The sequence below is a fragment of the Mesoplodon mirus genome (genome assembly GCF_964341445.2).
Source record: "Mesoplodon mirus genome assembly, chromosome: 3".
NCBI lineage: Eukaryota > Metazoa > Chordata > Mammalia > Artiodactyla > Ziphiidae > Mesoplodon > Mesoplodon mirus.
Window position 1 is genome coordinate 86,551,143 of NC_138978.1, and position 27,391 is coordinate 86,578,533.

Here is a 27,391-nt window from a genome sequence, read left to right on the forward strand (position 1 = left end):
AGGAAAGGAGGCTCTCTGCGTGTTCCCAGGCTAATCTTCCACCTGAGTTTTTGGTCACATCCCCTTCTCTCATCACTTCCTCCCTCTTTCTTGAATCTTAAGGCTGTCTCCCCCAACAACCCCAACACACAGATATGCTCAAATCTCCCCCCTGCCAAAGCAAGATAATGAAAACCTTCCCATCAACTCTTTTTTTAATTAATTAATTTTATTTAATTAATTTATTTTTGGCTGCATTGGGTCTTCGTTGCTGCACACAGGCTTTCTCTAGTTGCGGCGAGTGGGGGCCACTCTTCGTTGCGGTGCGCGGGCTTCTCACTGCGGTGGCCTCTCCCGTTGTGGAGCGTGGGCTCTAGGCACGTGGTCTTCAGTAGTTGTGGCATGAGGGCTCAGTAGTTGTGGCTCGCGGGCTCTAGAGCGCAGGATCAGCAGTTGTGGCACACCGGCCCAGTTGCTCCGCAGCATGTGGGATCTTCCTGGACCAGGGCTCGAACCTGTGTCCCCTGCATTGGCAGGCGGACTCCCAACCACTGCACCACCAGGGAAGCCCCCAGGAAGCCCCCCATAAATTCTTGAATCAGTTAGTTACCTATGGATGTATAACAAAGCACCTGACAACAGTGGCTTGAAAAGCAAGCATTTTTTTTTACTCACAAATTGATGAGTCATCTGGGCAATTCTATTCATCTGGGCCAGGCTGGCTTTAGCCTGACATACCGGCTGCATATCCTCACGAGTGTGCAGTCTGCAGGTGGGCTGGCGGAGGCAGGCTGGTCAAGGATGATCTCACTCACATGCCTGGAAATTAGCAGGTTATTAGTTATGGGGAAGTGGTGACTGGGCCACTGATCACTTATCCAGCAAGTTAGCAAGTTAGCACAAGCTTGGTCTCATGGTGGCCTGGCAGGATTTTAAGACAGAGAGAAAAGAAGTACACAGGCCTCTAGAACTAGCACAATATCACTTCTGCCTCATTTTATGGGCAAAAGCAAACCACAGGCCAGACCAGGAGCAAGGAAATAGATAGACTTGATTGGAGGAGCTGCAAAGTCACATCACAAAAGGTGTGGTTTCAGGGAAGGATGAAGAATGAGGGTCAGTTTTACAATCAGTCCACTCTGTCTTCATCCTTAAGCTTCTGCCCAAATGTGTCTTTTCCTTCGCATCCAAACTTCTAGAGACGGAAGCTGTCACTTGTTTTGCCTACTTCCTTAGCAACCAGTCACTTCTCAACCAAGATGACCTCACCTTATTACCACTATCTCCACTTTGATGGAACTGCTCTCTTTAAAAGACAACAATGTCTCAAATATCAAATACTGCGAACCCCTTCCAGCTTTCATATTACTTAATTTGACCTGCATGGTCATTCCCTGATGCTTAAAGCTCTCCTTCCTTAGCTTCTGTGATTCTCTCTCTGGGCTGTCCTTCTACCCCTCTGACCCTTCCTTCTCAGATTCCTTGGCTGGCTCATGTCCTCATGTCCCTCTTCTGGCCTGTCAATGTTTGTGTTGTCTGCATTTCTGTTGTTTCACTTTTCTTCCTTCCTTCCTTCCTCTTTCTTTCTTTCTCTTTCCTCTTTCTTTCCTTCTTTCTTTCCTTCCTCTTTCTCTTTCTTTCTCTTCCTTCATTCCTTCCTCTTTCTTTCTTTCTTCCTTCCTTCCTTTCTTTCTTTCCTTCCTCTTTCTCTCTTTCTTTCTCTTCCTTCTTTCTTTCTGTCTTTCTTTTTCCTTCTTTCTTTCTTTTTATCCTTCTTTCTTTCTTTCTTTCTTTTCTTCTCATGCTAAACTGTTTCTGGAATCTAATCCAATCAGGTGGATGCCACCTATATGCACCTTTATTCTAACTCATCTATTGACCTCCAGGAATAAAGTGTCAGTGTCTACTGGATATTGCCACAGGCTTCTCAAATGCTACGTATGTCTAAAACTAACCTTAATATCTTTCATCCAAATGTGATTCTGTCCTCACTTTCTCTGTTAACAGGTTTGAAGTTCTTTTAATTCATTGAGCTAGAAACTGAGGACTTTCCTTAACTCTTTGTGGCCTGGGCTCCCTGCAACTCAAGATACTAAGACCTGTCAATTCTACCTCCAAGTATCCCTCAGACACACCCCCTCCTTCCATCCTCACCACTGCTGCCTGACTTCAGGCTCTCATCCTCTACTGCCCAGACCAGTGCTAGAGCCTTTCATCAGCTTCCTTCCCCAACCCCTTTTGTTGCCAGAGATCTTTCTGAAACACAAATCTAACTGTGTTACTCCTTTGCCTCATACACTTCCACTGGCTCACTTCTGCCAAGATAAAATCTAAACTCTTCATATAAGTTAGTGATTATTGGTTACAAAAAGGAAAAGAAAAAAAGAAAGAAATGTATTCTATTTAATTTAAGAAAAAGATTTATTATACAGAGAGTCCAGAGACGGACTTTGGGTGCTTATGATGTGTCAACGTAGGTTCATCCTTGGTAAAAAATGTACCACGCTGGTGAGTGATACTGACGATGAAATGATATGCTCTGTGGGGGTAGGAGGTAAATGGGAAACCTCTGTACTGTCCTCTCAATTTTGTTGTGAACGTAGAACTACCTAAAAATAAGGTATCAAAAAAAGAAACAGGACTTCCCTGGTGGCGCAGTGGTTAAGAATCCACCTGCCAGTGCGGGGGACACAGGTTCAAGCCCTGGTCCGGGAAGATCCCACATGCCACGGAGCAACTAAGCCCATGCACCACAACTACTGAGCCTGTGCTCTACAGCCTGTGAGCCACAACTACTGAGCCTGCATGCTGCAACTGCTGAAGCCCACGTGCCTAGAGCCCGTGCTCTGCAACAAGAGAAGCCACCACCATGAGAAGCCCATGCACTACAATAAAGAGTAGTCCCTGCTCGCTGCAACTAGAGAAAGCCTGTGCACACAGCAACAAAGACCCAACACAGCCCAAAAAATAATAATAATGATAATAAATATTTTTTTAAGTTTTAAAAAATTAAAAAAAAAAGAAACAGGCAAACAAAGAAATAAAGAAACAAAGAAATATTCGTAAGACAAGAAGTAGAGACAGGCATTAGGGGAGCTGTCGTGGACAGTGTCCCACGTTTGCAGGCTCCTCTCTCACTGCCTTCAGTATCTCATCTCTTCTTTCAGTGACTTTGCCCCATTCTCCTGCAGCACCCCCTCCATCTCCTCACTACCCTCCCACATGTTTATCAATACACATGACCGCCCCCACCCCAACAGACACTCTTAATTCAAGTCTACCTAACCTTCATATCTCTTAGAATACATTCATGAGAAAGGAATTGTGATTGGCTTAGCTCATGGGTCAAGAAAGATCATGTGGACAAAACATGCCAGCCTGAGGTTCATATCTTTGGAGGAGTAGAGAGGAATGTTCTCAATGAAGACAGTGTGGGCTGGGCAGGTAACTTAAACAGGTCCACTGCACTCCTCAATATGGCCTATTCCAACTCTTCTCCCACTGCAATGCACTATCCAGTCCACCTGCAGAGAACTACTCCCCATTCCCTAAACATGTCATGCTCTTTTTCATATGCTGTTCCCCAATACCTGCAATAATGTTCCCCTCCTTAACTTTCTGAAAATCTCCTCTTTATTTGTTCATAGCCAGTTTGCCTGTCACCTCCTCTACGAAGCCCACCCTGGCCCCTGTTAGTCGCTGTTCTCTGGGAAGGCTTAGCATTTTGCACGTAGCTCTATTAGACTACACATCACCCTACACTGAAATTGTTGGCCCCCCTTGCTAGATTATGGGCTTTTTTTTTCTTTTCTTTCCTTTTTAAATTGTTTTTATTGGCAGGCACTATTACCAGCATCTGGGATAGGGTTGGGCTTACAGTTAGAGATCCAAAAAATCTGTTGAATGGATGAAGATGTGAATGAGCAGAGTCTCTAAACCAGCTGTTCTCAAAATGGCTCCTGGATCAGTAGCAGCAGAAGCGTCTGAGAACTTGTTAGAAATGCAAATTATTGGGCCCCATCATAGACCTAATGAATCAAAAACTCTGAGAATAGGTGTGATAGGCAGAATATTGGCCCTCCCCAAAGATGTCCACATCCGAATCCACAGAACCTCTGAATATCTTACATTATATGGCAAAGGGGAATTGAAGCTGCAGATGGAATTAAGATTTCCCATCATCTGATTTTAAAATAAAGAGGTTATCCTGGATTATCCAGGTAGGCCCAGTGTAATCACAAGAGTCCTTAAATGGGGAAGGAGATAGAAGGGTCAGAACCAGAGAGATATCATCATGAGAAAGACTTGACTAGCCATTGCTGGCTTTGAAGATGAAGAGGGGACACTAGCCAAGGAATGTGCACAGCCTCCAGAAGCTAGAAAAGACAAGAAAGCTATTCTCCCCAAGAACCTCCAGAAAGGAACTCAGCCCTGCTGAAAACTTGATTTTTTTCGCAGTCAGACCCATTTTGGACTTCTGAATCTCACAACTATAATACATTTGAGTTGTTTTAAACCACTAAGTTTGCGATAATTTGTTACAGCAGCAATAGGAAACATACAGTAGGGTCTGGCTACCTGTGTTTAACAAGCCCTCCAGGCGACGCTCCCACTACGCACTCAAGCACCTGGTACTAGTCTACTACAATCCTCCTGCTTTCCTATATTTGCTTGTTTGACTCTAGGTACTATTCACCACTGCCTCCCAGCTCGTAGCCCAGTGCTGGCACTCAATGGCAGTGGTAGCTAAGGCTCATTGAGAATATCTCTGTGGAAAGTGCTGTCTAACTCACTTAGTTCTCATAATAACCCTGTCAAGTACTCTCTCATATTTTATAGATGAAGAAACAGATGCACAGAGAAGAAAAGCAACATTCCCAAGGTTTCCCAGTGAGTAAGTGGAAGAGCCAGGCTTTAAACTCAGTCTCACTCCAGAGTCCATGCTCTAACCCTATGCTGTGTGGTCTCTAAGCAGGGTACAATGTGTAATTGATTGGTGAATGAACTGACTAATTAATAAATTAATAATAAAACAATAAGTCTCACCTGAGGACTTTAGAAGGCTGTTTGGGAAGCAGTAGTAGAGTTCTAAAAGGATGTCATCCTACTGCTGGTTCAGTGGAGGAGAGAAGACACTCTCTTCACTTGTGTGCATGTAGGACAGAAGACCTGAAAAGGACTTGGGATGCGGGGGAAGCTGGACTGGCTAAAGGGGCAGAGGATGAGACTGCAGAGGGTGCACCTTGGGTAGGGATTGTGGCTTCCAGGAATGAGGGAAGCACGAGGTAACAGGAGAGGCAATGCTAGACCTGCTTTTTCACCTCATTATTACCAGCATCCAACCTAGGCTGGGACCATGGAGGCCCAGAGCCTGAATCATCAATATATATTTGTTGAACAAAAGAGAATTTTAGTGTGAGATTGTTCTGGGATCTTCTGGCCTTTGTTTCAAGGTGTTCAAGAAAGACCTCTGATTAAATTCACCAGAACTCTCAGCTGTGATACGGATGGTGTGAAGGGCAAGGTTGAGCCCCAAATCAATGAACTGGAGGAGATGGAAGCATGGGGGGTATAGCCAGAAGAGGTTCTGATAAGTGGTCGAGGCCTGGTGTCCAAGGAATGAGGCCACTCCCAGTCAGGGACTTGGGGGCCTAGCTGAGTAAGGGGATTCCAGCATTTATTTAGTGCCCTCTGTGTCAGGCATGGTGCTAGACGCTTTTCCCTACTTGAACTCATTGAAGGAAAGTGTCCCAATATACGAGCAGAGCACAGGAAAAGGAAAGCAAGGGAAGCAGGTACCCAGAGCCCCCCGGTTGGCAGACAGGTTCAAGGCTCTGTTCCCAAGGGACAGGCTCAACTTATTGGGTTGGGGCTATGGCAGGGTCAGTCCCCAGGACCTTGGGGACCTAGACAGATGCCAGAAACAGGAACTTGGATTGAGTTCTGTCACTGAAGTACAGTCATCCTAACTGAGGCACAGGGAGGTGGGCAGGGGGAGGCAAGGGGTAGAATTATATTTGGGGGAATAACACAGAAGTACAGTGCAGAGAGATGAGCCATTGTTTTTAGGGAAGGAGGAGGCAGAGTTAAGGTAGGTGTTAGTGGTAGGAAAGCTCCTCATTGAGATAATAGAGTGGTGCGGGAGTCAGGAGGAGATACGGTTTATATAAAGAGCCCAGTCCAAGGCGCAGCACATAATGAGTCCTCAACATAAGCCAGTCATAACTCATCCCAAGGACAGTGCAGGAGGCTCTGCCGCTCACCTGCATGTGGGGATGTGTGCTAGAATACATCACCTGTACGGACCACATCTGGAAGGAATACAGGCTAGTGTAATAAAACAGCCAAATGAAAAATTTACATATGCTTATCCTTTTCACTTGACCAGGGAAATTCAGGCAATTAATATTTGGAGAGGAATCTGAAGCAAATAGAATGGAATCAAGCGTTTCCCCATATTAATGTCACGTGACCCCACCACCTCCAGAGCCATTTTCGTTGTGCTAAGACCATGCCCAGAGTGCCTCATTAAAACTTCCTTAACAGTAGCCCTACCACCCATGAAAAAACTGTTTTCTTCTCCCTTCCTGTGAAATCACCCCAGCTGTCTCTGAATAGAGATTCAAAGAAACAACATTGAAGTATAATTAGTAATGTTTCTTCCTCAGTTTCCTGGCTTGTAATACACCTTAATGATATTCCACCAGGCCGAGAGTTCCCCGATGGGAACATCCACCCCTCACCTCAGGCTTTGTTTGTCTATTCCATTTTCTCTTTCCTCAGAGTCAGCCAGCAGAAACTTTCCAGAAAGTAGAGTTTGCTTGAAAACCACGAAGCTTCACTCCAGCACTTTGACCTCCCAAATGTCCTTTTACTGTGGATCGTTTTAGTGTGGGTGCCTCTGTCCAAGAAGCCAGGAGAGAAGACTTTTCTATTCAAAGAGAAGTGGAATCAACTGGCCTAGAAGCCTTAGTCTTAGAAAAACTGAGAGACGGTGGTCCGGGGGCTACATAGTCAGGTAGTGACTTAGTGATTCAAGAGGCTTTTGTTCTGTCCTAACTGGCGGAGAAGTTGTCACAGGTTTTCTGCATCGTGACATCTTGTTTTCCTTAGGAAAATTAATTTTTTCATTTGGAATTCTCATCTTCACATTATTGGTGACAGTACTATCAGAGCCCCCTTCACAAGCACACAATCTGGGCAATATTCCTATTTCTATATCGATTCTTGGTGCATTTTCCTGACCCCAAGCCACCTAATAAAGTCAGAATCTGCATCGAGTCCATCTCAAGGGTACTTGTGAAAATACATTTAGCCTGTCCTACGTCTTCTTAGCTATCTGTCTTTGATATGTGTCTCTCTTCTAGCGGGCTTGTGTAAGGCAAAGACTCCTTCTGGAGGTACTCTTTGCATTTTTTTTAAAAAGGTGTATAATCAGTGAGCATCAATTATAATGAGGCATTTTTAGTGGGGCTTTATAATGACGGAACCAGGGAACGGTGGCCTCTGAGCTGAGATCCTGCCAGCTGCATTTTATTAACCCAAGTCAGGGTGCTAAGCTGATTTTCAGACTTGATTGACAGAACCCTTTCAGCATAAACCCTGGAAAACTATTAGGAGGAAAGAATCCCATCGAGGCATTCTGCCTGTAATAGTTTTAATGCAGAAATGCATTTGATCAGAAGCATGCTGAGCTCATATCATTTCCAGAGTGAGTAGCAATGTGGTTCCAGTGTCATTTACCACCCCCAATTATGGTACATCCTGACAACATTTAAAACAGAACTGGATTAAGAAAAATGCACTCTCAAGATTGTGGTCTGAGAGGCAAAATACCAGAATTTTCAGTGCATCTCATTTTGTCTCTCTTTCATTACAATAATAAGCTGATGAAAAAGAAAGAAAAAAAAAGACACTTTAGGGGCAAGAGGTAGAAAGAAAGCATAAAAATCAGGGTACAGCTGCAATTCAATGACCTGTCCTTTTCCTCAGTTCTCTTTTCCACTGCTGCAAATCTCCTATATGCAAGAGTCAGGCAGTTTCTCTTTTAGCACCAGATTCACTTCTCAAAATCAGAGAATGCATTTCTCAGCCTTACACCATTCTTAACCTCCTCAAAAGACACTAGTTCTAATAAGTAAAAATCCCTGTGATACAAAACATCAGCTTTAAAGCCAATGTTGTGTTCAGAAGGTTCTACTCAAGGGCGATACTGGCTGATCGATGGACCAACAGAGAGGTGTCTTCTAGACATTTCACATCTTCAAAAGATGAGATAGCCTTTGCTATCTTCTGAATTAACCAGACACAAATTTCACTGAGATGGTATACCTGTAGTACGTGTCCAAGAAATCAAATATTAAATACTTTTCTTTTTCTGTTTTTTTTTTTTTTTTTTGCGGTATGCAGGCCTCTCACTGTTGTGGCCTCTTCCATTGCGGAACACAGGCTCCGGACGCGCAGGATGAGCAGCCATGGCTCACAGGCCCAGCTGCTCCGCAGCATGTGGGATCTTCCCGGACCGGGGCACGAACCCGTGTCCCCTGCATCGGCAGGGAGACTCTCAACCACTGCGCCACCAGGGAAGCCCTCTTCTTCTGTTTTTTAAATAGCTTTATTGAGTTACTAGAATATAAAAGTAATATGTTTTGCATGTTCATTGAAAAAAAATCAGAAGATATAGAGGAAAGCAATGAAAAATAAGGATATCATCCAGAGATAAGCATTGTTGGTATTCTGATATCATCTACACACATATTTAGAAACAAAAATGTTATCAGATTATAATATACTGTAGTATAACCTGCTTTTTGTCATTCAGCAATATGTTGTAACCATTTTTCCATGTCAATAAATATGAATCTACATCACATATTCGGAGCTGCAGAATATTATTGTAAATTACTTTAACTAATCCTCTTCTGGCGAACACGTAGGCTCCCCTCTTTTTTGTTCCTCTTTTAAATAATATTGCAAGAACATCCCTGCTGTGCACCAACGATCCTCAAGCTTTAATGTGACTAAGGATCATCTGGGGTATTCTAGATGTAGGGATGCATGGAAATTTTAAATCTCCACATCTGAGATTCTGCTTCAATAAGAAAGGTGTAAGACCCAAGAATCCACATTTTACCATGATTTTGCATGTGATATTGATGCTGGTAGTCCTCAAACCACACTTTGAGAAATATACATCTTTAGAAACTTGTCTGATGACTTCTTTAGAATAAAGTTCTAGAAGGGAGGTTGTTACTTTGTCAAAGGCTACGCCGTGCAGCATTTCAACAATCTATCTCATTTGTAGTTATCTTGTAGGTAAAAAAGACTGTCATGAAGTTGCATATATGCTCTAAGGTAGGAAGTATGTTTGAGGTATGGGCGAACAGAGCAAATCTGTCAAAGAGCCCTCAGAATCAGCCCTTCAGGTGTACGTGGGAAACATAAATCCTCCCCAAGCAAACCCTTGTCTCTTCCTCTGGAACCTGGAAATAAGCTGAGTTGAGGAGAAATGGGAGGAAGACGCAAGGTAAGAGTGGGTTCAACACCTTGGCTGGACAAGTTAGTTCTTGAGAGGGGAAGGTACCTGCCACTGCCATTTGTAGAGGAGATTGCTGCCAACAAGGGGTCACCACCTGAGATGGCTATATCCCCAAGCTCCACCCGTGAAAAATTCACATTTGACCAGCATCCTGTATCCACCCCAGGGTTTCCAGGAGTTTGAGAGTAAGAAAGAACTCAGATATCACTCCATTTCCAGGATCAGAGCATGCTTGAGTAAGAGTACATACACTCATTCACACAAAGGCAGGCACATATTCCCCTGCTTAGAATCTCCAAACTCTAGAAGGAGAGTTCTAACTATAAGCTTCACCTAAGAACAATTTTGCCCAAGGCCACAAAGTATGAAAATTGATCATGTAAGCATCCAATTTGAATCATGTAAGGAAAAATGCTCTCTTCCATTTTTGTTTGTTTGTTTGGTAAATGTTACTGAAGTACGATGTACATTTAGGAAAGTGTTCAAATCATAAGTATATGAACTCAGTGCATTTCCACAAAGTGAACACAGTGGTACAACCAGCATCCAGATCAAGAAACAGAGGAATACCTGAATCCCCTGGTGCCTGCTCGCAGTTTTACCCATGTAGCCACCATCCTGATTTCTAACAAACAGTTTTGATTAATTTGATCTGTTTTTGAGCTTTATATAAATGGAATAATATATGTAGTCTTTCAAAACTATTTTTGACTGGATTTTATAGATTAAACTCCTTATGTCATGTGCAGCAATGTTCCAACACTGAAGCACAGATATTGCCCCCAAAGAGACTGAAAAGTAGATACTTTAAAAATGTCAGGGCTTCCCTGGTGGCGGAGTGGTTGAGAGTCCGCCTGCCGATGCAGGGGACACGGGTTCGTGCCCCGGTCCGGGAAGATCCCACATGCCGCAGAGCGGCTGGGCCCGTGAGCCACGGCTGCTGAGCCTGCGCATCCGGAGCTTGTGCTCCGCAATGGGAGAGGCCACAACAGTGAGAGGCCCGCGTACCGCAAAAAAAATAAAATAAAATAAAATAAAAATAAAAATAAAAATAAAAATGTCAGCGTCTGGGCTTCCGTGGTGGCGCAGTGGTTGAGAATCTGCCTGCTAATGCAGGGGACACGGGTTCGAGCCCTGGTCTGGGAGGATCCCACGTGCCACAGAGCAACTGGGCCCGTGAGCCACAACTACTGAGCCTGCGCGTCTGGAGCCTGTGCTCCGCAACAAGAGAGGCCGTGATAGTGAGAGGCCCGCACACCGTGATGAAGAGTGGTCCCCGCTTGCCACAACTAGAGAAAGCCCTCGTGCAGAAATGAAGACCCAACACAGCAAAAATAAATAAATAAAATTAATAATAAAACTCCTACCCCCAACATCTTCTTTTAAAAAAAAAAATGTCAGTGTCCATTTGTGCCAGCAAAATTGGATACCTTCATCTAAGTGGAGCCCAGTTAAATCTCCAGGGCCCTTGTGCCTGTCCACAGTAAGTAATAAGGATCCTAAAAGGCTACTCCCCAGTGTGCATGACAGACAACTTAAGAGGCAGTGTAATGCAGTGGGAAAAAAAAGATTAGCTTTGGAACCATACCGAGGTAAGTTCAAATAGAATCATCTCCACTTACTAGCTTTACTGTCTTCATGAAGTCATGTAATCTCTCTGGGGCTCATTTACTTCTACACCTGTAAAATGGGGGAAAATATCTCCTCTATATCTCATTTAACAGGGTTGTGAAAATTAAATACGATCACAAGTGTGAAGTACTTGTCATATAATAGGTGCTCCATAAATGTTCATTCTCTTTCTCCCTACAGAGACCAAACCCTGATTATCCATTAAATCCAGGCTGTTGTGTACACACAACGTAAACAAATATATTTTCTTTTTCTGTTTAATAAATACATTTTCAATGGCAACTATTTGAACCACTAACTAGCAAGTTTAAAATCATTTGGAAACCAGGTTTGTGATCTAAGGGAATTTTAAATTGTTGACACAGTCTTTTTCAGAACTGAGAAATATCACTGTTCATTCTTTGGAAAACCGTATGGCTTTATGTCCCTCACATTTCCCACCATGCTGGCCTAGCTGTTTATTTATTAATGATTTCCATCACGAAACCATTGTTATCTCAGCTTCTTGTGATGGCCTAAGAGCACACAAAATCATCCTTTTCCAACAAGAGCACAAATATCCATATGCCTGTGCTTCTAGCGACATTACAGTTTTATTTATAGCCAGCATGCCAATCCGTTTACAATGGCCTTTTCAGTTAGACACGAGCACGATCGTGTAACCATTGTGTGATTTCTGCATTGTCACCAGTATACGTATTAAAATCCCTGACAGATTGCTAATGAGCTGTTGTTGGAATTACAGAGTAGTCTGTTATCATTTGTCCATTCACAGTTTCCTCACCAGCCCATCTGGGCTTGGAACAGAGCCATCACGGATCACGCAGGCTGAGACAGTTTCTCCATTTACACCTTTTGCCTTCAGAGGCTTCTGGGAAATTAAAGATTTTAACAAACATATTGCCAGCTTTCTAACACTGTTATTAAACTGCTCTCTTTGTTAGGAAAGGTGCTGTTGGTCAGCAGTTTGTAGATTTAGATATTTAGTATGTGTTTCTGTAGCTCGCAAAATATTTGTGTTTTTTAGAATAATTCAGTTAGTATGTTATGCGTGTGTGTAGCTGCATGCACAATAAATACATGTGTCACACGCAATATCAAAATCCTGTATAATTATCAAGACTCACAAGGATAAAGAAACATGGTCTATTTTTATGGATACACAGACTTCTGTACAGAACAAGGTGGAATTGAATATTCTAAGGTTGGAACTGTTAAAACAAAGCGATCAGGTTGAGATCATGGCTGGGATAATTTGAGGCCAGGGCGAAGTACTTTTTACTTGAAATATCTGCATAATAAGGTATACTGAAAAAGAATCTGATTTCCCTGGTGGAATATACCTAGCTGAGGGGACAGATATTTCCTTGCACTAAAGGTCTAACTATTAGAGCTGTGGTTCTCAATGAGTGTGGGTATGGCTGGGCTGGGTGGGGAAGGGGGCATGGAGTCAGCGGGGGAGCTTTTGCAATACCCTCTCCCATCACCACGATCAAATTTTGACACTCCCGCATTACACCCAGTTGAGAACTGCTGCTTTAGAGCTCTGAGGGAAGAAGAGAGATGCCGGGCTGAGAGCTTGCTACCCCAGGAAAAGGCTCTCAGATCATTGGTCTTGGAAATGGGCTCATTTTCCCCAGGGGAAGAGGACACTGTAAGCTGGGAAGACAGTGGGGAAAAAAACCAAGGAATATTTGGGGGATCCTGAACAGGCTGCTTTGATTAGAGCAGAAGTTTGTGACGGGACACTGAGAAAGCAAGGTTTCAAGGGTAAAGGGCCACTCTGGCAAGACTAAGGCTGGGATCTGTAATCTTTTTTTTTTCCCCTTTGGTTAGTTAATTGGTTTATTTATTTTTCCCCCTTTACACAGACTTTATTTTTAGAGCAGTTTTAAGTTAATAGCAAATTTGAGCAGAAGTACAGAGTTTCCATATACTCCCTGTCCCCCCTCACACACAGCTTCTCCCACTATCAACATCTCCCACTAGAGTGGTACATTTGTTATAACTTATAAGCCTGCCACATTATCATGTCAACTGATGAACCTACACTGGCACATCATTATCACCCAAAGTCCATAGTTTACATTAGGGTTCACTCTTGGTGTTGTACATTCTATGGGTTTTGACAAATGTATGATGACATGTGTCCACCATTATAGAAATATACAGAGTAGTTTCACTGCCCTAAAAACTCTTTGTGCTTCACCAATTCATCCATCCCTCCCCAACCCCTGGCACTTACTGATTTTTTACTGTCTCTGAAGTTTTGTCTTCTCCAGAATGCCATAGAGTTGGAATCATACAGCATATATCCTTTTCAGATTGGCTTCTTCCACTTAGTAATATGCATTTGTTTCCTCTATGCTTTTTAATTGCTTGATAACTCATTTCTTTTTAGGGCTGAATGATATTCCATTGTCTGGACATATCACAGTTTATTTATCCATTCACCTACTGAAGGATGTCTTAGTTGCTTCCAAGTTTTTGCAATTATGAATAAAGCTGCTATAAATACCCATGAGCAGATTTTTGTGTGGACATGTTTTCAACTCCTTTGGATAAATATCAACAAGTGTGTTTGCTGGATCATATGGTAAGAGTATGCTTAGTTTTGTAACAAACTGCCTAACTGTCTTCCAAAGTAGCTGTACCATTTTGCATTCTCAACAGCAATGAACGAGAACTCCTATTACTCCATATCCTCACCAGCACTGGGTGTTATCAGTGTTCTGGATTTTGGCCATTCTAATAGGTGTGAAATGGTATCACATTGTTGTTTTAATTTGTACTTCTCTAATAACATGATGTGGAGCATTTTTTCATATACTTATTTGTCATCTGTATATCTTCTTTTGTGAGGTGTCTGTTAAGGTTTTGGTCCATTTTTAATCGGGTTATTTGTTTTCTTATTGTTGAATTCTATGAGTTCTTTATGTATTTTGGATAACAATCCTTTATCAGATATGTCTATTGCAAATATTTTTCCAGTGTGAGACTTCTCTTTTTATTCTTTTCAATTTGTCTTTCATAGACCAGAAGTTTTTTTTTTTAATTTTAATGAAAGCCAGCTTAAAATTTTTTTCTCTCATGTATCATGCCATTGGTTTTTTTTTACCTAAAAAGTCATCACCAAATCCAAGGTCATCTAGATTTTCTATGTTATGTTCTAGGATTTTTATAGTTTCATGTTTTACATTTATGTCTAAGATCCATTTTGAGTTAATTTTTGTGAAGGAGGTAAGGTCTGTGTCTAGACTGATTTTTTTGCATGTGGATGTGCATTTGTTCCAGCACCATTTGCTGAGAAGACTATCTTTTCTTTATTGTATTGCCTTTACTCCTTTGCCAAAGATCAGTTGACTATATTTGTGTGGGTCTATTTCTGGGTTCTTTATTCTGTTCCGTTGGTTTGTCTGTTCTTTCACTGGTAGCATCCTGTCTTGATTACTGTAGCTTCATAGTTAGTCTTGAAGTTGGGCAGTGTCAGTCCTCCAGCTTTGTTCTCCTTTAATATTGTGATGGCTATTCTAGGTCTTTTCCTCTCCATATAAATCTTAGAATCTGTCTATTAATATACGCAAAATAACTTGCTAGAATTTTTATTGGGATTGCATTGAATCTATAGATCAAGTTAAAAAGAACTATCTTGACAATATTGAATCTTCCTACCCGTGACATGGAATAGCTGTCTACTTACTGCATTCTTCTTTGATATCTTTCTTCACAGTCTTGTAGTTTTCCTTATATAGACCTTGTACATATTTTGTTAGATTCATACTTAAGTATCTCATTTCATTTTTGGGGGTGCTAATGTAGTGTATTTTTTATTTGAAATTCCATTTGTTCATTGCTGGTATATAGGAAAGTGACTGACTTTTGTGTGTTAACCTTGTACCCTGCAGTCTTGTTATAAGTACTTATTAGTTCCAAGAGATTTTCTCTTTGTCAGTTCTTTCAGAATTTCTACATAGATGATCATGTCTTCTGAGAACACAGACAATTTTATTTCTTCCTTCCTAATCTGTACACCTTTTATTTCCTATTCCTGTTTTATTGCATTAGCCAGGCTTTTCAGTAATATGTTGAAAACGAGTGATGAGAGGGGACATCCTTGTCTTGTTCCTGATCTTCACAGAAAAGTTTCAGGTTTCTCACCATTAAATATGATGTTAGTTGTAGGTTTTATATTTTTGTAAATATTCATTATCCAGTTGAGGAAGTTCCCTTTATTCTTAGTTTTCTAAATTTTTTCTTTTATCATGAAAGGATGATAGATTTTGCCACATGCTTTTTCTGCATCTACTCATATGATCATGTGATTTTTTAAATTCAGCCTACTGATGTGATGGATTACATTAAGTGATATTTGAATGTTGAACCAGCCTTGCATACCTGGGATAAATCCCACTTGGTCATGGTATAGGATTCTTTTAATACATTTTTGGATTCTATTAGCTAATATTTCACTGAGGATTTTTGCATCCATGTTTATGAATAATGTTGGTCTGCAGTTTTCTTTTCTTATAATGTTTTTGTCTGGTTTTGGTATTAAGGTAATGCTGGCCTCATAGAATGAGTTTAGAAGCATCCTCTCTGCTTCTATATTCTGGAAAAGATTGTAGAGCATTGGTATCATTTCTTCCTTAAATGTTTGGTAGAACTCACCAATGAACCCATCCAGGCCTGGTACTTTTTGTTTTGGAAGGTTATTAATTATTGATTTAATCTCTTTAACTGATATATTCTAATTCAGATTGTCTATTTCTTCTTGTGTGAGTCTAGGCAGATTGTGTCTTTTAAGGAATTGGTCCATTTCACCTAGGTCATTGAACTTGTGGGTGTACATTTGTCCATAGAATTCCTTTACTATCCTTGTAATGGCCATGTGATGTATAGTTATTCCTCCTCTATCATTTTTAATATTAGCAATTTGTGTCTTCTCTGTTTTTTTCTTAGTCAGTCTGGCTAGAGGTTTATCGATTTTATTGATCTTTTCAAAGAACCAGCTTTGGGTTTTGTTGGTTTCTCTATTGATTTCCTGTTTTCAATTTCATTGATTTCTGAAGTGATGGAGTTATCAAAAAAGAATGGGGGGCTTCCCTGGTGGCGCAGTGGTTGAGAGTCCGCCTGCCAATGCAGGGGACACGGGTTCGTGCCCCAGTCCAGGAAGATCCCACATGCCGCGGAGCGGCTGGGCCCGTGAGCCATGGCCGCTGAGCCTGCGCGTCCGGAGCCTGTGCTCCGCAACACGAGAGGCTCGCGTACTGCAAAAAAAAAAAAAAAAAGAATGGGTAGGCTGATTAACTGGTTAGTAGGTTGTTTTTTTAACAGAAATATGATGAAAAGTTATTGTGTAATGAATTTTGACACCTAGGCAGCTGGACAGCTCTGCTGTCTTGACTGGCTATATTCTGATCTAAGGTGATCAAGGCCGGGACAACTGGGGTGACCTGAATCTAATCGATGGGTCTTTCACCTACAGCAGGCTGACCTGGACATTTTTCTTTGTGGCTATGGTAGAGAACAAGAATGCAAACAAAAATGTGCAAGCATTTCTTTAAGCTTTTGCTTGTACGACATCTGCTATCATCCTGTTGGCCAAAGCAAGTCACATGGCTGAGCTCAGCCTCAAGGGGTGGGGGAAACGGAGTCCACCTCTTCACAGGGGAACTGTGAAGTCACATGGTAAAGGACAAGGATACAGGAAGGGATGAAGAATTGGGGCCATAAATGCTATCAGTTTACAACACTTGGATTCAAATTCCTTGCTTTATGACCATGAGCAAGGTACCTGAAAATTGGCATAAAAACAGTACTTACCTCTCAGCATCGTCGTTTGCATTAAATAAAATGACCTATGTAAAATACTTAACACGGTACCCAGCCCAGTAAGTAAATAAATATGCAGGCACTATGCTCCCTTTGTGGTGGCAGAAAGATGAGTTGGGATGCATATGGTCACTTGGGGTTGTGCTCCTGTACTAGGGTGATGCCAGTGGAGAGAAAAGACCCAACCATATTTGGAAGAAACAATAAAGGATGACTCTTCAGGAAAAGGTGTCCCTGGGCCCAGGTAATTAGGACAATGGTGCCATTGACAGAAGCAGGAGAATCAGGAACGTTGCTGGCTTGGGGACAGATGGCTAGATGTCCACTCCATCTGGATCTCTAGCTTAGTCTCTGGGAATTTCATGAAAGGGATGTGGTGACAGAGTGTTCAATGACAGCTCAGCATGGCACAAAACACAGTATTTGACAATCAACCAAGCCAAAGTTTTCATTTGGAAAACCTGCTACTGTTTACCATTTCTTCTCTATTAGGGATGATCACTCTGAAGAAAATTTGGAAAGAAGACTCCTCATTAGTCTGATTTCCAAGAGAGACATTCACTCAGGACTCTGTGATAATACACTTGGCCACAGCCCCAGTGGAGGGGTGATTGTCCTTACATTCACAATAGAACCTGGGCTGCAAGGTGTCAGAGGTCAGGGCAGTGGAGGGATTTTTTACCCAATCTCATGGCTTTAGTTTTTGTAGCAACCTTCAGTCCAATGGGTATTCACTTGCACTAGGATAATTCCAAGTGCTAACCCCAAGGAAGACTCTCATAGGCTCTTAGCTTAAGCAATTGCCAGCCAAATAAAATAGCAAATTTCCAATGTATGGAATGATTTAGTGCAGCACAACTAGGATAAATAATGAAGGCATTTGTTTATGCCTACTTACAACATTCCTCATAGGCAAAAAGGGGAAGAACACATCATTCTAAGCCTGAGAAGGCAGCAAGGGCAGGCTCATCAAAAATATGCATTTTCTATTGTAGTTAAAGATTGTGAGTTTGCTCTGCTTCACCTCCTGGGCGGGGCTTCTCTGATATCCATGTAATTTAAATGAGAAAGTCATTCTAGGAATTCATCACATTTCAAAGAAGTGACCCTTTTTGGATGTTGAAAGGATCCCCAATGTTTGGGTTCACTCCTAGGTGAGGTGGTGTCATAGAGTTCTATGTCATCCAGAGAAATAGACCTTGGAAAGTCTAAACAGAAGTTGTTTACCTTGTCTTTTTGCTTGTGCAAATGGGCCTCAGGTTTGGAGAGGAAACAAGTACATTTCAAGCTCAGTCTAAGTCAAAATTCACCTCTGCTATCAGTCAAACTCTGAGGAAAAAAAAAAATAGGAAGTTTTTATTAATTCTTAGCATGGCCTGACTTCCACTATGAACTTTGTGGCTAAGATATCCATAGCATCCTACAAATTGAACCCAAGCTAATTGGGCTCAGCTTCAAAGGGCAACTTGGTTGAGGCACTGTGTTCTTCCTCCTGAGGAATTTGTTCCTCTGAGTTCCCCCATGTACACCTTGACCCCCAGAAAGGAACTCCTGGTCCTCCTGGGAACAGAATCACTCAGGCAACTATGCTGGTCACAGTATCGTGTTTTAGGCTGCATCCTGACATGGATTTCCAACCTGTCCTGCACTTTATACATCTTGACCCTGTCCTAGAGCCACTACTTTCCTAACATCCCCACCTGCCCATACGGGGTGAAGTTTGTTGGGAAAAGTCTCACCAGAGTCATACACCAGACAACCCCATTAAAGAAGTCCCCTTCTCCATTTAGGGTTTATCTTTCAATAACTGGCTTTTGTCTTTGTGGCACAGAGCTTTCTGTACTTCTTCAACTGGTCAACTGGAAATGCTCTCTCTCCCTTTTACCTGCCAAATTAGGTTTGAAGAGAGGGTGCCTGGTTCCTGGATCCTAGGAAGATGTTAATATCTCCGCTGCTAGGAATCCAGCTAGAGACATTAACACCTACCTCCTGGCTCAAGAGTGGGTGTTAATGTTCTTGCTGCCAGGACATTTTCATCCAGGGCCTTTCCTCCAGCCAGCTCCCAGCCAGTGCCAGGGCCAGAGAAAGCAAGTCACCCAGCCTGGCCTGACACTGATGAGCCTCAGTTGGTGAGAACTAAAACAACAATTCCATCTTTTTAATCACTTCTAAAGTACCTTGAAGAGGAAGACAGTTCCAAAGACTGAGAATATAAAGGCCACGGGAAACATAACTTTTAATGTTTTAATCTGCACAGTATTTCTAATTTACCAAAGCAATTTCACATAAAAATAACCCCAATTTTTTACTAATGGTTTACTTAACATACCTTAATTCTTACCAAAGACCAGAGAAGCAAGTATTGTTACTGTAATTTTACAGATGACTTCTCAGGGAAGAAAGGAAAATAGTGGGGACAGAGCATGCTGATCTCTGTTTGGCTGCCAAGTTCTGGCCCTTAAATCACAGCTCCCTACTGGATTGCTAACCCTGACAATAACCTTGTGAGAGTGGTAGGTAGGTGTTATTTTACAAACCAGAAACTGGGGCATTTTGACTAATAACAAAAAGTTGAAGACTTTTTTTTTTTTTTTTTTGCGGTACGCAGGCCTCTCACTGTTGTGGCCTCTCCCGTTGCGGAGCACAGGCTCCGGACACACAGGCTCAGCGGCCATGGCTCATGGGTCCAGCCGCTCCGTGGCATGTGGGATCTTCCCGGACCAGGGCACGAACCCATGTCCCCTGCATTGGCAGGCGGACTCTCCACCACTGCGCCACCAGGGAAGCCCAGCTGAAGACTTTTGACTTGAGCCAGAGTCCAGCTGAATCCCAGACTAATATACTTTCTACCAGACCATATTGCCAATGATCCCCCAACAGCATGGCACTAACAACGCTTTCCCCAAGACTTCACCATTCATTTATTCTCTTAGACAACATATATTTACTGAATTCTTACCATGTGTCAAGTACTGCATCGCATGTGAAAGATTTAAAAAATAGAATCAGACAGACACCTTGCCCTCAAGTTATCTACGTCCAATAGAAGGATAGGCAGGTACAAAGGCAACTCTAATATAGGTCAAAGAAACAATCGTCGCCATTTCAAAGGTTGAAATAATGGCAAATAAAGCTAGAAGGGGGTTGAGATTCATCATCCCCAAGGAGAATATATGATTGTCTGAGTGTGTGGATGGGACCTATTCACTAGGCTGATGTTTACACTCCAGCAACTCACTGAAAACCCTCGAAGATTTCTACATCTACAAAACTCCAAGATTTTTTTCCACAAAGAAAGAGAAACCTGCAAATGGAATTTTGGTCAAACCAGTCAAATTCTGGGTAACCAAACAGTTGATGAAGAAATGTTTCTTACTATAGAAGTAGTCTAGTTAAAAAATGGTAATGAAATGATAGAATCATCACCATTTTGCAATTCTCAATAAAATAATGGATTTAAACTATGATAGTCAACAATTACTAACATCACAAATAGAGAGACACAAAAAAAGAGGTAGACATTATGTGCCTACTGATAGAACGCAATACCATCTATAAAGCAGTCTTGCCAAAAATTCAAATCTGAATTTAATTGAATTTTAGATCTAACAAGTGGCTCATAGGAAACACAGGGGACAGAGGAATATGGTAAATGGTACCACAAGGATGCAATTAGTAATGATGTCCAGTATATGGAAACTCTACAGGACAAATGAATGGATTTCTATAACAAATAATTTACAAGGGGGGAAAAAAAACGGGAAGAGGAGCCTATAGATTAAGAGACTTAATCACCAAGCAATACATGAACCTTCTCTGGATCCTGATTCAAACAAATGAAACGCAATAATAATAATAATAATAAACCAAAGACAGAAAAAATTATGAGTAATCAGAGAAATCTGAACACTGACTTGATAGTTAATGGTGTTAGGGAATTGTTAATTTTTTTTAGGTGTAATAGTAGTATTGTGATTATATTTTTTTAAGTGTCCTTTTATTTTATATTTTTTAAAATATTTATTTATTTATTTTTGGCTGCGCTGGGTCTTTGCTGCTGCGCGCGGGCTTTCTCTAGTTGCAGCGAGTGGGGGCTACTCTTCGTTGTGGTGCGCGGGCTTCTCACTGCGGTAGCTTCTCTTGTTGAGGAGCATGGTCTCTAGGTGCACAGGCTTCAGTAGTTGCAGCACACGAGCTCAGTAGTTGTTGCACACGGGCTTAGTTGCTCCGGGGCATGCGGGATCTTCCTGGACCAGGTCTCGAACCCGTGTCCCCTACATTGGCAGGCGGATTCTTAACCACTGTGCCACCAGGGAAGTCCCAGTCCTTGTATTTTAAAGATACATATTTTGCAAAGACTTAGACTGACTAGCTCATGAGTATGGTAGAGTTAGGAATACTATGGGCTCTGAGCCCTTGGACATGATGCATACCTAAACATCCTGCCAACTCTTGATCATTTGGATTATCTATTACATGGTCATTTAAAATCCCAATAAACCAACCAATCAAACTTTTAACTTGCTTTTCTGCTATACTTTAGATTTTAAAATTTGAGGGAAAGGGAGGGGTTGGGGTGAAGTTTCATCTTTCTTATGATATTTTTTAACCATCATATGCAGCCTTTTAAATGTAATTGCATATGTGTAATTTCCAGTAAGCTAATAAAAGTCATAATCATTTTCTAAGAAGTGAATAAGACAAAACAGTTACCTGTTATGTGCTTCAGGAAAACTTGCTATTTTGGGGGAAATCATTAAAAATTATTTTTATAGTGAAAAATCCCTTCATAAAGTAGGGAGTTGAGTTTGAGTTTGCCTATTGTTTTGGTGTAGAATCTCCTGTATTGTATTTCCTTCAAGTGGGGCTTCTCAGGGACCAAGTCCATCCACGCCCTTCCCACCTGCTATCCCTCACTGGGAGACCAGAGGGTTCTTGATACCACTCTCAATTCTTGCAGATAAATCCCTGGAGTGTTTGAATTGAAAACTTCCCAGTCCCTTCCATTTGCCCAGTGACTCAAATACAGGCCCTGCCAGGGCTGGGTCTTTTAGAGAGGCCCCTTAATTTGGAATGAAACCCTCCCGGCCAACAGCAACTGGTCACAGGACAATAGAACTATAGTACTTCACCAATACACTTTGCATCCTTGAGCACTCAAGGGGGTAACCTTAATGAGCACAAAATATTCATCTCTAATAAGAACATGCTGTCATAATCACCCTCCATGTGATAAATATCCTAGAGGTTTTCTCTTTGTTAGGTTAATGCTTTTCCACAAGATAATTTAACCAGTTCTCTAAAAAATAATCACACGTTATCAGGCCCAATATAGTAATATGGTGTATTTTTTTTTTTAATGTTTTGAATCTTGCCTTAAACAAATCCCATCCAAATAAACGCCCCCTTTTTTTAGCTGGCACCAAAGCTTGTGTTGTTCATTGTAATCAAGCTCCCAGTCGGCCAACTCCTCACCTACCGGTATGTCTTCTGATTTCACTTGAGCAAAATTTATCATCCACAAGCAAAGACAGAAAATGTGTGAATGTCTAAAGCTTATGTAAATTAAGAGGCCATGCACGCTGGTCCTAAAAATAGTAGATAATTACAGGCATTTCTTCCCCATACAATAATTATAGGCCTCCTGTCATCTCTTCTATTCTGTATAAGGTCACAGTAGTATTATATAAAATTTACAGTATATTACAAGTTAAAAACACAATAATTAGCAACTGCGCATCTTCGGCATCGGTGATGAATGTTCACAGTAAAAGTTTAAAAAAAAGAGCATTATTTGTTTTATGTGGACAGTACACACTTAAATTTAATCATCAACTCCTGCTACCCAATAGGCAATATTCTCTCACTATTATAATGCTATTTGCCAAGTTCATAGTACACCCTTGGGCTGAATTCATCCTTAACGAACAGACAGGAAGCCAAATCTCTCACCGTCATCTCAACCAGGTGCACCATATTATTTTAAATTTAATAATTCTGTTGAACATATTGAATGATAATGAGCAAGCGTAGAGAAAGTGCCAAGGATTATTTTGACCATTATGATCAACATCTGATTCAGGGGAAAGAAAATCCTCTCACTAAATAATGTGGGTGGTTCAGAGGTTTGCTTATTCAATACACGGTGTGGGATTGTTTTCCGCTTGCTTGTTTATATCATTCATCGTGGAGGAAAAACTATGGATATTATGCTTTGGTAGAAAAAAGTTTTTAAACAAAAAAGAGGATTTATCCTTAGTTCTTAATTATCCATTCTAAAGGGAACAAAGAGGCACAGAAAATAAGAAGTGACAGAAAAGAACTATCATTTCTATGTTGCTTAAGGAAAAAGTCAGAGAAGCATACACTCTCACTTCAGCCTTTCCCAGTTCTGTTGTGCTGTCAAAAGTGGTTTAGAAGGGCTTCCCTGGTGGCGCAGTGGTTGAGAGTCCGCCTGCCGATGCAGGGGACGCGGGTTCATGCCCTGGTCCGGGAGGATCCCACATGCCGCGGAGCGGCTGGGCCCGTGAGCCATGGCCGCTGAGCCTGCGCATCCGGAGCCCGTGCTCCGCAACGGGAGAGGCCACAACAGTGAGAGGCCCACGTACCGCAAAAAAAAAAACGACGAAAAGTGGTTTAGAAGAATGAGGATTTAGCAAGAATGGGGCAAAAGAAGGTTCTAGAGACCCAGAATCCCCTATCATAATACCCTCATTTTAAAAACCTTCATGTCATTTGGTTTGCTCAGCTGTTTCACGTCTCTGACAATGAAGGCTCCTATCCCCACTTGACATGCTGGGGTCCAAGATGATCACCACAAACTGGAATGCTCACCTCTAGGGCCGTGCCCCCTCAGAAGCAGTCCAGTTCCAAAGACCAGCATACCAGGGGGAATTGAGGAGCAACCACATTGCTTCGTGTAAGAACCTGACTGACTAAGTGATCATGTTAGCCATCCCCCTCCTGTTTCCACAGCTAGAGCAGAATAGTATGCACAGAGATTAAGGGCTCTGGAGCCAGACTTTCTTGGCTACTCTTCATTAGCACTATGAGCTTCCATGTAACCTTTCTATGCCTCAGTTTTCACCTCTATAAAATGGGAAAGCAATAGGTGTAAGCATTAAAAGAATATATATAATATATAACTACTATGTGATTAAACATTCCCTGCACTGAAAGTTGCTGTGGGAATCAAACAGATTTCAAAAATAATGTAAAATACGCCTTCAGATTAAGGTCACAAGATTTGGGATCAGGTCAGTCAACAACACACAACAACAGGTCATTCATTCTGTCTTCAGCCAGGACCACCTTTCTGAGCTACAGTCTGGCCCATCCAACTTCCTGACGGACATCTCTGTTTGGATGTCTCTCAGGCACTGCGACCACACCTGAACTCATCTTCCTCCACAAACCTGCCTCCTCTCTTGCTCCCCATCTAAATGAGCAATATGACCAGAGTGCATCCTTGACCCTCATTTCCCTAAAACCTGACTTTCAACCCATTAACAGAGAAGACCTTAACTGGCTCCCAGCATATATTCCCCCCTTCTCCCTTCTCAACAGTCTCCATTTCCATTTGCTGAACCACATGATTTCAGGAAAGCTGACCCCACAGCTCTAGGGGCAGAGCTCATGACTCAGGCTCAGTCAGTCAGAGCCTTCCATCTCCTGAATGAGTCCCAATAACTGGTTCTGAAATGTACATGAGACTTAAGTTGGTCCAATCAGAGTGAGACTTGAGATGTTTGCTGGGAATGCTGGAAGAAAGATACTCTCTTTTCCAAACAGGATGTAAAAGAAGCATGTAGCCTTGGAACTGCTGGCAGCCACCTCGGGAGCATAAGGGTAGTCCCCTTATGGTAAAGCATATACGGCAGAAGGTAAAGCAGAGAGTCAAACAGAAACCAATCCCAGAGAGAATTCATTGAGCTTCACCTGAACCGAGCCCCACCTCCGCATATTACAGTTACAAAAGCCAATAAATTCATTCTATTCTCTAAGTCAGTTTCTATTAGTTGAAATTGCAAGCATCCCAAATGATCCAATCAAAAGGTCTACCTCTTTAAAATCTCTTGAATCCATTCACTGCTCTCTGTCTCCACCACCCTCAACTACCATTATTTTCTATCTAGACTATTGCAACAGTCTCCTAATTAGTCTTCCTGATTTTCAGTTGTCCCCCTTCTCACTCCATTCTCCATGAGCAGTCAGCATGATCTTTTAAAAAACTTCAAATGAGATAAATCACTTCCCAGCTTAAAGTCCTTTAATGACTTCTTACTGAGATTAGGATAAAGTCCATACCCCTAACGAAGCCAACCAGCTCCTGTGTGATTTGGTCCCTAACCTTCCTCAACATCTTCATCTTATGTCAGTCTCCCTGGGTCTTTAAAGTCCAAGCACAATTACCTTTTTGCAGTTCCTTGAAGACACATCATTTCTTTTCTGCCTCGGGGCTTTTGTACATGCTGATCCACCTGCCTAGGACAGTCTGTCCCCCAGCCTATGACCACGCATTGCCCCACTCTTTTGCCTACATCACCCTTTGAATCTCAAAGGTGTTCTTCACAAAGCCTACAATTGTAGGTCCCCCTGTCACATGTTCCCTCTCTCCTCTGTCCCTCCTTCACAGCGTCCTCACACTTCTTATTTAACTGTCCATTTTCCCCAAATGTTTCCTTCAATGGTATATCATTACCACCCACCCCAGGATAGGCCTGGAACATAGCAGGTACTCAATAAATGGATTAATAAAATAATTCTGTCTATATCACTTTTTAGATTTATAACCCTGAACAACCTACTTAGCCTTCTTGAGCTCCTGTTTCTTCATCTTTTAAAAATGCAAATGATAATACACACCACACAAGGCTGTTTAAGGATTAAATTAAATTTGGGTGCATAACAAATGGTTAATAAATCTCTGGTAAGTAGGATATCCTAAGTCAAGGATCTCTCTAGATCTCAGGAGGTGAAAAAGAACCCTAGGAATCAGGTGCTTTATAAAAGAATCTACGGGCTTCCCTGGTGGCGCAGTGGTTGAGAGTCCACCTGCCGATGCAGGAGACATGGGTTCGTGCCCCAGTCTGGGAAGATGCCACATGCCGCGGAGCGGCTGGGCCCATGAGCCATGGCCGCTGAGCCTGCGCGTCCGGAGCCTGTGCTCCACAACGGGAGAGGCCACAACAGTGAGAGGCCCGCATACCGCAAAAAAAAAAAAAAAAAAAAAAAAAAAAAAGAATCTACACTTCCAATAAAACTGGAGTGAGAGGGTACGTCTCTACTGTGAGAGGTTTCTTGAAAAGGCCCCCAAGGACAACTATGCCATTCAAAGGAGCTGAAAGAATTTGTAAGCAAAACATCAGGTGAATACTTCAGGAGAAACTAATTGGTAAACTGTCATGCTTATGCTTCCAAATAAATGGCAAGAATGACTAGTTCCTAGTTCTCTATGACATGGCCTTAAAATGTGAAGGCTGAATTTCAGCCCTGGGGAACCCTTACCCGATCTTCAAGTCACTGACAAACACACCACAGACCCTCCCCATGTATTCAATTATATGATTGATCTCCTGCCTCATACTGAGCACAGCATTAAGAAATGTATCTACACTGTCTTGTTTCATTTAATCTTCAAACTCTATATAGTAAGTCTCATTATTTACAACCTATACATAAGAAAACCAAGATTTAGCGCTGAAGTTCTGACTTCAGCACTAAATCTCTCTCCATAGCATTTCTGATATGTGATCAGGTTTTTTGCTTCCTTATTCATTTATCATCCTCACAAGATTGTAAGTTCCTTGAGGGCAGGCGCCTTGTTTGTTTTGTACACTGTTTTGCAAGAGCCCAGATTAGTGCCTGTTGCATACTTGTCATTTGTTGTTCAATATTTATTTGTTGAATAAACGAGTGAATGGACGCATAGATTTGATGGAGCAGAGAGGAGAATTTGGCGTTTGAAATATAACAATATGAAGTTAAACATTCAGAAAGACTCAGCTTTCAGTGTAGCCCACTTAGTACTTCAATATCTGGGAACTGATGGGAAATATGCCCGACAGCCCATTAAAGAGTTGGCGTTCAGTGTGTAAAGACCTGCTTTCCCTTGAGTCCTGAACAGCTGTTTGGTGTCTATAGAGCATGCTCTGTGGAGCCGCAGGGCCCTCATTTGTATTAGAAGTGAAAGTGAGGTCTAAACTGAACTTGGATGGGACAAATATGTTCTTTTCACTTAATGATATAACATTTTATCAGCCACATAAAAAATGAAATATATGTGTTCATTTGCTATTTGAGGAGCTTTTTTGACATGTATGCAGGAGCTATGTCAGCCACTAGCTGGTGATCCTTTTTTGACACCCTTTCCCAAGAGTATTGCATAGGTAAACATACTCTATTTGAACA

The 27,391-nt window shown here is 41.9% G+C and overlaps 1 long non-coding RNA gene across 1 annotated transcript in view; it reads right to left on the reverse strand.

The window, feature by feature from the left end:
* Positions 1 to 242: 242 nt before the first annotated feature.
* LOC309801115 overlaps positions 243 to 27,391 on the reverse strand; it is a 56,643-nt gene continuing 29,494 nt past the window's right edge. The window contains exons 2-4 of the long non-coding RNA XR_014293530.1: positions 18,209 to 18,310; positions 655 to 798; positions 243 to 412 (exon numbers count right to left, since the gene is read on the reverse strand). This is a non-coding gene — a long non-coding RNA (uncharacterized lncRNA). The remainder of the gene's footprint in view (positions 413 to 654; positions 799 to 18,208; positions 18,311 to 27,391) is intronic.